The 16822-nt window shown below is 35.6% G+C and overlaps 1 protein-coding gene across 7 annotated transcripts in view; it reads right to left on the bottom strand.

Moving 5' to 3' along the window:
- sick (sickie) overlaps window positions 1-16822 on the bottom strand; it is a 417791-nt gene that overhangs the window by 144472 nt on the left and 256497 nt on the right. The window lies entirely within an intron of this gene.

The following is a 16822-nucleotide window of genomic DNA, read 5'->3' as shown; positions in this document are numbered from 1 at the left end:
TGATTTTTGTGACGCAAAACCGGGAAGTGGTAATTTAAACTGCGTTTTCACCATTAATTTTTTGAGTTGAATATATTTGGTGAAGTGAAAAGTGCGCTAAACCGAACGCAGAATGAGTCAAATTAAAGAAATATTATTTTAAAGAAATTTAGATAAGTCGGTTGGTGAAACGATTTTTTGACGCTTTTTGTCATAATAATTGAAGAGGTGTTTTGAGGAGTCTACTTTATGACGAACAAAAGTATTTCAGTGGCACAAAGCATTCAGTGAAAATCGTAAAATCATCGAAAACTTGTCTCATGCGAGGCGTCCAACCATCTTTGTTAATAACCATCGATAACATCGAAAAAGTTAAAGGAAGAGTGCTTGAAAATGCTCATGTTGGTATTAGAGCGTTAGCAGAGAATCTCAATATTTATTATGGATTGGCTCAACACATTTTATCGCAAAAGGTCACAAGGTGGTGCTTGGCAACGCAGCTGAGCACCTCAAATTCCTCAAACACAAAATTATTGGTGATGAAACGTGGAAATGTAGATTTTTGTGTTAGCAAATGGACAAGTGAAACACTAGAAACGAGCGTCATATTGGCACCTTTCTGTACGCTGCAGAGGGAATGTAGGGTCATTACTTGTATCATAAAAGGTATAAAAAGATCTATATCTCTATTTTGAGCGGTCAGTTTGTATGTAAACTTTGGGCTATAGTGGTCCGAACTGAACAATTTGTTCGGAGATTGTAGCGATGCTTTGGATAATAACCAATGGCAAATTTCATGAAGAAACTTTTCCAAATAATGAAGTTCTTTATACAAGGACTTGAGTTCAACCGGTCAGTTTGTATGACAGCTATGTGCTATAGTTATCTGTTTTGAACAATTTTTTATGAGATTATAGCTACGGCTTGGATAATACACTGTGCCGAATTTGGTAAAGATATCTGGTCAAATAAAAAAGTTTTCTATTCAAGGACTTTTCATACACGAAATTGCACCAAGAAGACATAATATTCGTCGCGAAATTCAATGCAACTCTGCACGTTTCTGTAGCTACTAATCATAAAAATATTGAACGGTGAATGAATGCATAAATAAAATTCTCACATGAGCATTAAAGACATTAAATTACGGCAAATTAGTAGGCAAGGAAAGGGGAGATACAAAAGCAATATGCGAGTTGCAACTTAAAATGCATGCGGTGGGTAATGAGAAATATACGTGAGCACAGCAATACGCACACACATGAGCAGAGATGCAAAATGAATACAAATAGGCATTTGCTTGTTTGTGTATGTGTGTGTTTACTTGTGCAACACTATGTTGCCACTTGTTGTAGGACCTCAACAGATGTATTTGTTTATGTGCAGACATTTTGCACTCACTGTAAATAAAGCACTAAAGTTGTACATACATATATGGAATATATGAAAGCATGCATGTAGTGGCATTTAATTGCATATCTGCGTGTGTATGTGTGCGCTTGCGACTACTGCTATTTTATTTGTGCGCACCGAGTCTGAAGTAAGCGTTGCCATAAACAAATGTGACAGAATCATTACTTAGTGAGTTGCCTTTTTGGACTTCACTCAGACGTTGGCGTTCCGGTAAATAGTGGCGACAACATTGATGAATGCCAGCAACTGCAATTGGTTGCAACGGCGAAAGGAGTTGTGCTGCTGCTGCTGACGGAAGTCAAAAATAATGTTGCATATTCACATAAATATTTTACCGTTCCTTCCTACTTCTTTTTCGAATGTTGCTACTGTTGCACGGCTGCTACTTTAGACTGTCGCGTCTTCTTTGTTTCACTGCCTATTTGGAATCCTGTTCTTTTTTCGCATTTTCGCTTTCTGGTATGGAAGTTGTGCAATTTCACATAAATAGAAAACGTGCGGAAATGTTGAAATGTCGCTAAATGCAAATGCAACAAAATGCCAACTCACACACACACATATACACACATGCATGTGTCACGAAGTGGCAGTTAGCAGGCAACGAACCAATGCGCTGCATGCTCAGTGAATCAGGAGCAAACAAAGGCAGTCGAGTGTTTTCGCTTTTCGGCTGGGAGTCGTCGTGCGGGAGTGGATTCAGAAGCTTTTGCTGCTGTGGCAACAACCAACAGCACCTTTCTTTCGTCTTCATTAAGCTGAAATATGCACGTTGGCATGCACATTTGCAACATAAATACGCAGTAGCTTGCAAATAGCGGTGACATTTATTTCATAGCGCAAAAATATTCCACGATTTGTGGCTTTGAATGAAGCCCGACGTTGCATGTTCGGGGTCAAAGACATTTTTAAATGATTTGTGGCGCATTTCGCAGAAGGGCAAAAGACGGTGAGGTAATGATTGCGTAAAACGATTTTTTATTTTATTAAGGAAATGTTAAGTTCAGATTATTTATAGACTTTGACTACGAAGTCAGCGGTATGCTCTCAGACAAACCAGCCGCTTGGAGATAACTTAAAACTCGAAGAACCTTTCATTTGTCGGGTTATAACGAAGTTATGGTATCCGAAGATTTCGCCTTTAGGTTCAGAGAAGAATAAGTCGCCAATTCTAAGATAAACACTTTCAATTACTGCTACCTTGACCTAGACTCACTCTCAAAATTTTTTGATGTGAGTCTGGTTCGCCAAACCTTAGAGAGTGGTGAATCGAAAAATCAATTGGTATAAGTAATACATACAAGTATAGCAAATTGCCAACAGTTACATAATTTCAAAAGTTTTCCTGGCAATTTTTACCATGAAAAAATATTTAACAGCGGGTTTCCTTGGGTTTCTTATAGAATCATGGGTAGGGAATCGTTAAAAATATTGCAGCAGTACTCACTTCATCACGAACAGAAGTATTTTAGTGGCAGAAAGCATTTAGTGGAGGTCGTGAAGTCATCGAAAACTTGGCTCATGGGGGTTGTCCATTTACCGTTGTTAATGACAATAACATTAAAAAAAAGTTTTAAAAAAAGCGGTGCTTGAGAATCGTCGTGTTGCTATCAGAGAGATCGACTCAACCATTTTGTTTTGAGTATGCAGCGTGTCAATATTGGACTAAGACCCAAATGTTTTCAAGGACTATCTACCTACATTTATAAAACGAATAAATACTGGTGACGAAATGTGAGTTTATGAATATGACATCAAAACTGTTAAATAATCTCTTAAATGGCATTCCAAAAATGAGCAGGAATCGAAAAAACCACGTCAAAGTCGGACAAAAGCACAGAGGTGCTCATCACCTTCTTTTTTTACTTTGGTGTGGTTCACCATGAATTCCTTTCACAGCATCAAACGGTCACTAAGGAATACTACTTGGCCGTTTTGAGGGGTCTACGTGCAGCAATTCCTCGTAAACGGTCGGAGTTTTGGGCAGAAAATTTATGGGGTTTTCACCACGTCATAGCGCAATCACATTCTAGCATGATTGTTACTTACTTTTTGGCCAAACACGAAACGAGAGTCAACGCTGAGCCACCGTTTGGCGCCCAATACATTTTTTTCTGTTTTCAAAGCTAAACAACTAGAATCGAGGAACGCGCCAAGTATTCATTAAATAACCATTAAAAAGTCAAAGGTCCTGAAGGCCATCACAGCCGTGGCTCATAACAGGTGTGTGGAAAATTGGACTAAGCATTGGAGTGCTTGTATTGCCTCAAAAGGAGACTGCTTTAAGGGCGATAGAAAAAGATTTGTATTAAATATATGAAAACACTGTTTTTTTTCAAACTTGATCAAATTCAACCAATAAGATCTTCAAGCAGCACTCAGCATCTGTCAAAGTCTTCAACACATGTGTTCGTTCAAAGTTATAATTAAAAGACGCACAATCGGCATGCCAACACACATTAAAAAACACAAACTTTACTTCTAAAGTTTTAGATGCATCAATGTAAATGCCAGCACATAAACCCATTCATCACTCAAACAATCCGCAAGGAATAAATGAAGAAAATTCGGAATAAAAACAGTGAAAATTGCTTTCAATTTAAACTTTTTATTGCCGAGAAGAAAAGCTGCTGAGCGAAAAAGTAGAAAAAAGCATAAACAAATTAAGTACTTGTTTTGTCTTATTAAATAAGCGCACACATACATACACAAACATACTTCGGAGACGTTGTGGCAAACGACAAGCTGTTGCTCCTTGCAACAAACAGCAGCAGCTGTGGCAATGAAGCAAAAGGATAACAAACAGTGAAAGCAAATTGCGAACTGTTTGCCGAAAACGATATTAGATTTCCCTATTAACAGGCGCCGCTGCCACTGTGCGTGTGTGAGTGTGAGTGGTGGAAGCCAGCAAGGAGTTTATGCGAAATAGAGACGAGCAGCGGAAGTGTAAAGTTGGCGCGCCGCGTTGTAAGCAGCTTTTGACTTCTTAACCGTGTATGTATGTATGTGTGTGTGTGTGTGTGCTTGCGTCTGCGGCAAAATTTAAAATTACTTTTGTTGCATTTGTACGTTTTTTGTGCCACCATTTGCTGCTTGACTTCTTCTCTTCCTTTATTGCGCGTGTGTGTGAGGCCAAAGTCAATGCCATCTGCCGAGGATCAGTGTTAGAGGGCATAAGAGTAATAGGGTAGCGGCGAATATCCGGGTAAGCTTTTGCTGTATTTTTATTTGTGCGAAGTTAGCGCATGAGGTGTGTGTGTTGTTGTTGTAAGTGGCATTGTTTGCATACACAGCAGTCACAATCAGCTTTCAACACAAATAAAGTAATCTTTATGCACTTCATTCAACGCGTGATATAATTGTGCGACTACTTGGTTGCCAAGAGCGTTGTTTTGGCTTGTTGACGCCAAAGATTTGTGTGCACAAATACATATAAATACATATATACATATACTAAGTTATATATTTATGTCCATATTGTAGCAATATATTATATGACAAAAGCTGCTCCTTTTTGACGTCTTGAAGAGTACTTTTTTACTGTTTTTTATGGCTTTTTATTTTTCCAGCTCTTTGTTGAAAATTAATACGCTACTGTCTACATGTGCTTTGCTTTCTTTTCGCGTTGCGCATATTAGTTCTGTGTTATCCTTGCTGCTTGTCTTTTTTATATTTTAACAAAAGAAGTATATGTTGTTGTTGTTGTTTGAAAGTACTTTGTTATGTCAGTTTTGACATTTTGAAAACAGTGCTCGTTTATGGTTTTAATAATTTAATTTGTTTTGAAGCTTTTAATTTCATATTTAGGTACTTGCAGTGGAGTAAAAAAAAATATTGATGGAAAATATTATGTTTACAACAAAAATTGCTAATTTTATGCTTAAAATTATATCAAAATTATTGCTATAAATGAAATTCTGATGTTGAAAAAATGGCGGTTTCCCACGAGAAAATCATTTTTACAGAGGCTTAAGAAGCGAAATTATTATCAAATAACTTATTCCTTCGCTCATATCATATATATATATATAAAATAATATATATCTAAGAAGGCTGTGTAAAAAATTCAAGTTGAACCGTTCAGCCGTTTCGGAGAAATTTTTCCCAACGAATCTGAAATACTTGTAACTGCTATCTCCGAAACTTTTTTCTAGATCAACTAAAACTTGGCCGATAATATTTTTAAATATATGTATATTTGATACATAAGCAAAAAACACTTTTTGTTTTAATACACGAGTAGATATAACTACTAAAAGTACAGTTGAAGTTCCCAAAATATTATGTAATTTTCCGATTTTTTCAAAACTGTACTTTTCAAATCAGACCATGAAGGTACTCGGAGCATGTATTCAAGTGAAATTTTTGCTGTAGTTTTAGAGTACAAAAATCTACTAAAATACGTACTGTGTATGTTCTTCTTATTATTTCAACTTGTTTTATAAACAATTTTTTGATAACTATATTCTGTCAAAATAGAATGTAGGTATTTTTCTAAACAAGTCCATAATTCTTTAAAAATTGGAATAAAGCCGAAAACTTAAGTATTTTTTTTTTACAATTTTCATGTAGATTAAGATCTATTATTTTTCAAATAGCCAAGTTCCCAGAATCACACTCGGCTGCCGAGGTTCTTTGACAATATTACGTAGATTGCCCAAGTGGCCACTGTTTTGTATGAAATTGTTAATCTACATTTTTTTTATTCACTCAAATACACAAAAGGGATAATCAATTCCTCTTTTCTCACTCCCCAAATAAATTATGACAGTTTGTGAGTTATAGTCTGCCCCACCCTTTAATAAGCAAACCAAAAAACAAAAAATAAAATAAATAAGGAAAAATTCTCTCCTATAACTGATATATAAGAGTGTACAAATTAAAGCATGACATTATCGCCACAATGTCAAGTCCTCATGGAAACAAATAAGCCAACAACAGCTTGAAAAAATAATAATCACTCACACCTCTGCAATAATTAAAGCGCCATTGTCCCCGCCGTGCGGTCGAAGCACAACACTTTTAGTCACTTAACACTTGAAATTGCCACCATACCCCAGCAATAGTTTTTAGCTGCATAGTCAGCTACTCTGCAACTTTTTTAGACAACTCACTTTTGCTTCAGCTCCATTATTGCATCCATACCTATACACCTTCTTGCAACATTTTTCGCCCGGCGCATCAATGGCGCGGTAATTACGCTTATTATCAACCATTCAACACCTACTCAAAAAACTATCACTTATAATAATGCCGTTAACACATACGTTCAGGCGGCGCGCACACACACAGCACTCTTATCCCACCTCGAGCAAGCAATATTTTTGTATGCATGAATGTTTAGCACAACAAGTATACGTCCCACATGTTGCACAAAGCTGTTGCATGATTAAACCAGCGACTTTCCACTATTCCTGCCAGCTAACGAACAACGTGCCACAAATGTCTTGACAGTCGTTGTATAACTTAACAATAGTGCTGAAGCGGTAAAGGGGGTAGTGGTGGACAAAAAGCATTTAACCGTCTTGCTTAAGTGGCGTGTGGGGGAATAAATGTTGTGCTTATGTAGTTTTGCAACTACCACAGCGTTCATAATTTACTTGCAACTTGAATGAGACGTTTAACTCTGGTTTTGTTTTGTTGTTGCAAATTTTTCAGTTTTATTGCCTCGACATGCAAGGCTTGCTTAGTTATTGATGTATTCATACCGACGTGGTCGAGTTGACAGTTGTGCAGTGTGTGCGGCATGCCACAAGTAAACCATCTCGTTGATTCTCTACTTGTTTGCATATTTTTTACCGCCTACTTTTCCAAGTTTCGTGTTCGTGTTGTTGTTGTTGCAAAAGTGTGCTTCGCTTGTTGGCGTGAGCGTTGTGAGGCTAATTTTAATTTTTTTATAGCCAAAAGTCCATTTAACGAAAATTAAATGCAATTTCAGCCAGTTGCTTTATGGCGAATTGCATAGTCGGAAAAATATGGGTTTCAGGAGGTTTGCTGTAGTCTTATTGTTGTTGTTCTGTCGCTTCATGTTCAGAGTGGGTGCAAAGGTTGAGCGATAATTTGATGGCAAGCAAAGCTTGTAAATATGAAAATTGATTAAGTGAAAGTTAAATGTTGGCAGGTTAACAGATTTTATGGTCTATGCATTTGGCCAGCGTTGTTTTTTATGATTGCTTTAACGGTGATGATAGTGGGTTTATAGGTTATGTCAATTGAAAAGTAAGAAATAGGTTAGGTCACGCTTGATGAAATTTTAAAAAGCTTCATAATGGTTTTTGGGAGAAGAAAATTTGTCTTTTAAAATGCATACATACTTTGAGATTCAGTTCTTTCTAGTACAACCAGAGCGAAATGACTTTTTTTGACAAGTTTTTATTGGATGACCTTTCAAAACAATATCTCATAAACTCAATATTAGTGAGGATCTAAATATCGATAACATGACATTGATTTGAGTAGAGTTACAGCTTAGTTTAATGGATATTGAGAGATACTCGAGGTCTTCCAGAAAACCATTAACGCGGTAAAAGCAGAAAGCCAATAGTAGATATCATAAGGTGACTTTCGGAAATACTGCATAAAACCGAAGTAAACTAAAGTAAAGCCGAAGTGAGTGTCGAATATTTTTCCAAAAATTTAGAATTACAGTTAGCTTTCACGAGTGCTGCACTCTATTTTCCGACGAAGTCATGATATCTGGTTTTAAGTGATGGTCCCACAGAGTGGTAAAGGAAAATCGTAGAAAAAAGATAGTTTCGGTACCTCAGAACTAAGAATTTGCATTGAATTGCATACATTGAACTTTGCAAAATAAAAATCGCAAAAAATGTATTTATTGTGCTCTATGATTTCTTAAACCATTTACAATCGACTATGTGAACTAAAAATGCATTCTCAACTACAATTCACACTTAAGCACTTTGTGACATTCTTCAAAACAAACAACACTCCTTTCACTCGAGCACTCAGCACAGAGTCGCATCAGCGCCACAAGTACCGCGGTCTACTCCAGATTCGCACACAACACGTCCTACTTGCCGCCACCACTATGCACACTCGAGTATCTACTCAGCTACTTGTGTATAGGTGCTACTAAAAGCGACTACAGTCGCACGACACGCAGCACCTTAAACAAGCAACCGGCACACCAGCATATCCTTGGTGCTGCAAACAAATATAAACTGTATAAAAGTAAGCGCGTTGAGGCGACACAGCCACTTCATCTACTACACTCAGCTTTTTCAGCTGATGAGATGCCAACATGCCGTCTGTCCCTAAAGTGATACATATGTTCTTGGTTGGTACACATGTATGTTTGTATGTGCATGTGTGAAAGGCACTGAAAGACACACTACACTACAATGTGGGCAACAACGTCGGCTATAAATGTGTGTTTGTTGGCAAAGCAAACAACAGTTGGCGCGACTAAAAGGAACTCGTGTTTATGCGAAATGAAAGGAAGGTATCATAAATGTAAGTGGAGTGCTGTGACAGCGGCGCGCAGGTGCAGGAAATGGGAAGTAGACATGGAAGTGGCATTTGTTGTTGTTTAGATATGTGCGACACTTTGACTAGCTGGCTGACTGACTGTCTCCAACTTCGTTTTCAACTTTGTGACCAAACACGCGCCACACCAGCGAGCAAACAATTGTCTGTGGCTCAACGAAGATATATATTCAGCTATGCATATATATAAAATATTTATATGCGTTTGTATTTGCTACAATTGTATCATGCTAATGCCGGTTTTATACGCTCATAAATGAAAGATAAAAAATGTCAACTTGGTAATAGAGAAGAGGAAGTTGTCGCTCGACAAGCGTGATGAGTACCTTCATATATGTACAACATACATATGTATATACCTATATAAGTATATAAAAAAGTGTTGTAAGTAGAAAAGAAAAAAGTTTTGTGTTGTTTGACCAGCGTTTTATACTGAGTTCAGAGGAAGTGTAGCTGTGCTTTCATTTGTTACCTTTCACATTTTACTTTTTGCAATTTTTATGGACGCATATTAAATTTCGAAGCTTAAACGCTTAATGCCAGTAAAATAATTTTTTAGCACAAATTAAGAAAGTAAGCTGTTTCTGAGAGTTAGAATACTTTGTTGTGCTGGTTCACTATTGTGAATGGTGCACAATTGCGTTCGGGATCATAGTAAGTTATGCTGGGATTTTTAATTGTTACCGATACTCATCTGTAACAAGGGGCATTCTAAGTTACTTCGCAAGTAACTGCTTCTTCCGAATACAACGGATTTAGCAAATTCTTTAGAATGAAACTTAAATTCTATACCCAGTATTAGCTTCCCTTTCAGAGAGGAGTATCTATATGGATGTGTGCAAACTAGTTCGAGAAGAAGCGAGTAGGAGGTGGTGTCTTTTCGGCAAAATTACATTAAAAAAATCGCATTCTGACTATAAAAATACTGCTGTGTCTTCCAAGCGGAGATCATAGCAATTAAATATATATAACTCTGGTTACTTGTAGATATGTAATCGACAAATATGTTATAGATATACATAGCTGAGTCTCGGTGGAGATACTCGCTAACTTCCTCAACAAGCAGACAAACGTGGCATGAATATATTTATATGGGCCACACATGCCGTTTATTAAAATTCAAAAGGAATGACAAGAGAATTCTAATACTTCTACTGCCTTTTTGACAGACATGCCAGAAGACTGGGAATAACATACAATGACTATTGTAAAGCTGCCAAGATGTAGCAGAAGAAGATACTATAGAACCCTTTCTATGCGAATGCAAAGCTTTGTATAGGAAAATAAACGCAGCTATTGGTCTTGATGACGGTTTTGGTGGTTGCACAGATACAACTTTTTGTATTGACGAACTATATCAGGAGCACATGGTGGTTAAGAGAGGGCACAATTGAGTGAGGGGTTTTAGTGCCGACTGTTTTACAGAACTCCACCTTAACTACCTACCTACCTATATGCTACTTGGACCTTAAAATATTTGCTGAGTATATAAGTTTACCCCTTCTGTGCTCAAATTCATACTTCGATGAATATAAATTTTTATAGCTAAGTAAAATATTAGCAATAATGTTTTTTCGAGGCATACTTATCAGTACCGCTTAGAACCAGTTAAAGTAGTTCCACTGTTGGTTAGCATTAATAATGGGTGTAATATGGTACTCAGCCAAGATCAAAGCTATCGAAACACTGCTAGAAAATTTATTTGCGGAGAATCTGAGTATGTGCAATAAGCTCAGCTTGATCTCTGACGTAGTAGTTCATATACACAGACAGTATATTTCTGAGCTATTGCCATCTTTACAACGGCATTTATTGCCTCTCACAAGGCTGGAGGCATTTTAACCAATTTTGTTTAAAAAAAACGCTAAATGAAATTCATCAGCGCTTTATTTTAGTTATGTCAACGTTTTCAAATATGTAAATAATGAACCCTTTTGGTGACACACATTTTTTCAAAATGACTCTAAAATGTCTCCAGCGACTTTTTGTGTTCTAAATCAGATATAAAAATTTCCATATCTAAATGAATTGCGAGTTTATGTTATAATATATTTAACACAGAAAGTCTGTTACTTGAGGAAATCTAAATTTTAATCGGCAAATGCGAACTTGATATAATTTAAGACATTTGCCTCGTTATTTTATATCAATATGGTCACCTAAGTGTTAACAGCCTGAATTTAAATCTTCTCCGCTGGTTTTTTGTGCCTACTAAAGTAGTGTTAAAGATCTTAAGCTTTAATTTTATATTAACTCTATATTTACACAATTTTTGCATTACTTTTTCATATATTCTATAGACTAAATCAAACACAATTTCCTTGCGACCTAATATGTATAGTTACTGCATTGCATACACATACATACATACAAAAAAAAAATATGCAAGTCAAACAATATGAGCTTTAACTTTTTTCTACTTCCTTGTAAGCAAGGTCTGACATTTGCGCCTTACTGCCGCATAAAGTTGCAACAAAGAAACAGCAATAGCTTTAAAGCTGCGCGTAAAAAACGTTGCTTAAAAACCTACGCCACCACAGAAAGTAACAAAAAAATGTCTGTCTGCAAGCGCACCGAAAGCAAATTTAATAAAAACTGTCATAACACTGGTGTAAAAGCCAAAAAAAAGGTTTGCCACACATTGCACGTGCTGGTATTGTTGGTTAAATATTCATAAAAAGGTTTGTTGCACCGACGAGCGCGTTGCCTATAGCGCACTACAACAATGCACACACATATGTACATGGCTGCTTAGGTACCCAACGCATCAGTTACATGCACCTTCCTGTGCAGCCGTGTATGTGGCACATATCAGTACGTGTACGTATGGTATGTGTCTTTTAATAACGCCACAACACTGAGAATTTTACACTTTGCACACGTTCGCAACGTGTCGCATTACGATTTATAATTCATATTTATATGCATACGAGATGATGGCGGTGCGTCGTTACGGTCTCCTGATGTCAACCGTTGTTGAATGCTCGTTGCATGCCACAAAACCTCCATTCATTGAACAATGAAAGTTGTGCAGCGGCTTTCACCGCCGTGTGTGCTGGTTCGTTGCTTGCTCGCTGCTTGTCTGGCAACACTAACGGCCGTTAGGTACTTGGCATAACAACTTTTGTCCCTATTGTCATGCGGTGCCTATCAATTCTATCCTAAAATTCGCTTTTATGCGCCAGTTAGTGGTGGTTTTATTCTATTAAAAGTTTACTATGCAGAGATTTGTGGTACTGATAAATTTATATTTATAGTGTGTGCTGGGTGAAGCTGCTTTTGGTTGAGCAGTGAAGAGATGGGAAAATAATCAAAATATCTAAGTGAGTGTATCTATCTAGCGTAAATAGTTCAAGAGCATTGTACGTAAACGGAATATTCAGAAACAATCACAAAAAATAGAAATACACTCATTCGATAAACTAGACCATACTTTAGCACTCAAACAGATGTTAGCTGATCCCGTGAACCCATATGATGCAGTGAGATTTTTGTTGTATTTCTCCTATGCTGTTTAGATTAGTGTTTTTGAAGCGAATGTTAGGGCATGATAGTACATTTCGAAATCATGCATATTATCTTCAATAAATTATTTGAATTTTATTGATACAATAATTTTTTGCGCTTCTAACATAGTTTGAGTTTTCTTTCTCATGTTTACAATTTTGGCTCAAAATCGATATCTTATATGATCGATTTTAGATCATATATTTTATATATACATATTTAAACTTAAATTAAATTGCTACAATTAATCGAAAGAAATATCGATAACAAAATAAATATATCGATAAAAATAAAACTATCGACAAAAATACAAATTACTAAAATAAAATTTTATAAAATTATTGTGGCATAAGATAATTATTAACCAATCATTATTACGATCGATTAAAATATAAAAATTTCGATAAAAATTATCTAATGGAAGTTTAATAAAATTAATGTCTGGTAAGAAAATTAATGATAGATTTTAATTATGCTCTATTTTAGAAACCAAAATCTTAATACTAATAGAAAATATCAAAGTATAGAAAATTGAGAAGCTTTAAATATTTTTATTGCGAACATATTTCAGAAATATTATGTATGGTGACTGACCGTCAACTTTCATCCACTTAAAATAACAGTTCTTACTATTATGAGAAGAAGAATCATTAAATTTTGTTTATATAAGTAAAAACATGAAAAGATGAGGATTAGTGGCGCATTGATCCCTTCTAATGCTCGTAATAATCGATTTTCACACCGATCGAGATTTCCACACCTTGAACTCGTGGGAACTTAGCTAACTTAAGTAAATATTCAATTTTAATTTTGATCGCACTTAACTGCATATTTGACATCCCCATCGATACGATCAGAATAGGGTGCATCAATCTTTACTCAGCAAATAATTCTAGTTTTATGGGGTAAGTTACACATGCGCAGCAGCTTTGTGCACGCAGTCTCGCCTACTTCTGCCTATAACATATATGGTATGTTTAATGTTCAGAAACGGTATTTATAATCTATTATAAGTGCGCAATAAAGGTTGGTAAGAATGAGCAGTGACGGCGTAACTAATGTGCGGTTGAAAGATATTATTATATGATGAGCATGAAAATTGGTGGTGGGAAAATCGGAAGCAAACAAATAAAATGCAGCCAGATTTTGGTGTAATGAATGGTCTTCAATTGAATTCGGTGGTGCGATAGTCTGACTTATGTAGATATCAAGGGAATCAAGAGCTGTGGATGGATAGCTACAAAATACCATACTGAGGAGAAATAAATATTGAATGAACAAGTAGACTTACTTTACTGTAAAATATTTACTAGAAGGGTGTAATGATACTTTCATGTACTAATCTTCATATGTGGAGACATTAGCTGCATACAAGATATTATAAAGAGTATGGTTAAACAAATATGCTTTCAAAACAAAGGCAGTTTAGACTACTTTGTGTCTTTTCGGGCGACTATCTATTTGCTACACTTTTCATTTATGCATTTTCCTGGTTTTGTAATTTTTTTTATGTATCTATATACGTACATACATATAGTAAATATGACATTTTCGTCCTGCTTATTATTTCCATATTTGTTTGCTAATGGAAATGCCAAGTTTTTATTTGCACTTTGATGTTTATAATTGAATCAAATGCTTATAAGGGATGCTGTTTTTCTGACTTTTTTAAGTCTAAAGTCCGAGCGGTGGTGGAAAACAAAATTTAAGGGTTGCTTAACATATGTGAAAATTTCGAAATCAAAACCAAACCGAAGCGAAATATGAGTTTCTATTATGAATATAAATAATGTATGAATTGGATGCTTGCAACGAGCAAATTGAAAAATAAGTCTATGCACATATTAAACATAGGTTTCGAATAAGTAAAATCGGTTCGATTGCTAATATGCCATAAAAATTCAAAACTAGCCGTAAGCGTTTTACATGCTAACTGGCAGAGTAAAAAAATTGCAAACACAGCAGTATTTTGTTATTTATTTTATTCTAAAAAAATTTATAAATATTTGGGCTGTGGCCAAAGTGGCCAAAGTGGCGTGGATACTAAGGAAGGGTGAAAAACCAAGAATTGCATACGGCTGCAATAAATAAATAAAAATGCAAAGGAGTACAAAGCAGTACAGCATAAGAAAGCTTTCTGGAGCACAAAAAATGTGTACAAAAATTGCATATAAGTAACATTCACCATATGCTGCAGTACGTGCAACAAAGCAATTATTGCGATAAGCAAAGTTTTTGTAGTGATTTGAGTGTATTTTCTAAAGAGAAACAGACAATTACATAGTATATTTACCATATGTATACAGTGTTAAAGAAATCGGCATATTTTTTATGTTTTTTTCCCACCGAGTTTTTCATGCAACACTGCAGATTTGCTGCAGTACCAAGATTAAACTTATTTTCTATGGATTTTTAAGTACAAATATTTGGCAAATAAATTATTATATTAAATAACGATGGTTTAAAAATCCACATCACTATCAAAAGTTTTAAATATGCTGGCAATCCTATTTTGGTTGAGCTATATTCTAAATTTCTATTGATTTTATTATTTAGTACAAGTATATTTTAGGAAAGCGCCCGAAGATTAAATTAATATTTTTCCGTGTGACATTAAGAGGGCTAATATGTAACATAACATTTAATAAGTATCAAACTATGGACTCTAGACACGCTCGAAAGGGTATATTAAGTTTGAAACGAATCTTATAATACCCAGAAGGAAACTTCGGAGACCCTATAATATATACATATGCATGTAAGTATATATAAATTATGAACAAGATGAGCTGAGTCGATTTAGCCATGTTCGTCTGTCGCATATACGCGAACTAGTCTCTCAGTTTTTGAGATATGGGTGTGAAATTTTGCACACGCCTTTTTCTTCCAAAGAAAGTGGTCATTTGTCGGGACCAGCGACAAAGGGTTACTATAGTATATAGCTGCCATACAAACATGTGCTTGTATGGAAAACTTTTATATTTGAGGAGGTGGCTTAACGTAATTTAGCATGAATTATTATAAAATGCTACGGTATAATTTACAAATAAATTGTTCAGTTCGGACCACTATAGCAAATTGCTACCATACAAAATGATCGATCAAAATCCAGTTCTATATGAAAAACTTGTTTATTTGACAAGCTAACTTCTTAAAATTTGGTGGGGAATCTTCTCTAAGGCAACGGTATTATCTCTAAAGCAATTATTCAGATCTGACAACTATAGCATATACATAGCTGTCATACAAATTGACCGATCAAAATCAAGATAAAGATCATTTTATACCCTTTTATGCTATATAAAATTTATCTGTGAAGGATATGATGATAAAAGCTTCGGTGCAGCCGAAGTTAACGTGTTTTCTTGCTTTTTATCTATACTTGTATATCCCTATATTGCCGACTCTACGCTATCACCATATCATCTAATTTTAATGAATAAATGATACATACGTACGATGCAGAATATGCCACGAAAATGCTGAAACTATCAGCAAATGTCGATGGGTATACCTATAGCAGAAAAAAAATCAAATCTCCTCAAAGCTACATTTTCAGATATTTTTGAACTTAAAGCGTTAACTTTAGTTAGAATTCAATAAAATATCACACACATTTTTTTTTTCGATCGCACTTTTTACTTCCAAAAACCATTTTAGTACAATATTTTCTCGAAAATCTATTAAAAATACTGTCATACCACAAAATAGTACTAAAAAGACAAAAAGATAATAACAACAACTAAGAGTTTACAACAAAATGTGAAGAGAAAAGATTTAAGTGCGTCTAAAATTAGCCACAGAACTTGCAACCACATTGACATTCGTTGCTGCGACCGCCGACATGCGCCCGACTAGGCAGCGTTGAAGATTTATAGCCACAGCAGAACGAGCAAATCTTCAACGCCCTCGAATGGCAGCATTAGAAGCGAGTGTGCTGGAGTTAGAAGTGAATTATTTTCGTTATTCGCTATCGCACAGCACTCAAATAATAGGCGCATATATATACATATGTTATGCGTGCTGTTACATATTTACTACAAATCTGTGTAAACATATACATGTACTACATAAAAATAAATGTCTTCCCTTTTTGTAGAAAAAATGCCTCAAATGATTATATGCTGTAATGTGCGCTCATTAACGGCGTTCGGGAGGAACAGATGAACTTATGCAGCACAAATTTTGAGCGGCAGCTGTGGGTGGTGGCCACAAAGCAACTTTGGCGCTATGTAAGAGCCAACCGCAGTGCACGGCATGAATATTTAGTTATAATGATTCGTTAACCCGGAAGTTTATAGCATTCTTTTGATGTGTTAATGGCAAATGATATAGTTCTAGGTGCATGCACACACATACTTGTACATATTATATATACGTATATCTGGCAATATATATGTATAATAATATGTTTTTGTGT

Source organism: Bactrocera oleae, chromosome 3 (genome assembly GCF_042242935.1).
Source record: "Bactrocera oleae isolate idBacOlea1 chromosome 3, idBacOlea1, whole genome shotgun sequence".
In the NCBI taxonomy this organism is placed as follows: Eukaryota; Metazoa; Arthropoda; class Insecta; order Diptera; family Tephritidae; genus Bactrocera; species Bactrocera oleae.
This window is presented reverse-complemented; position numbering and strand designations above follow the sequence as displayed.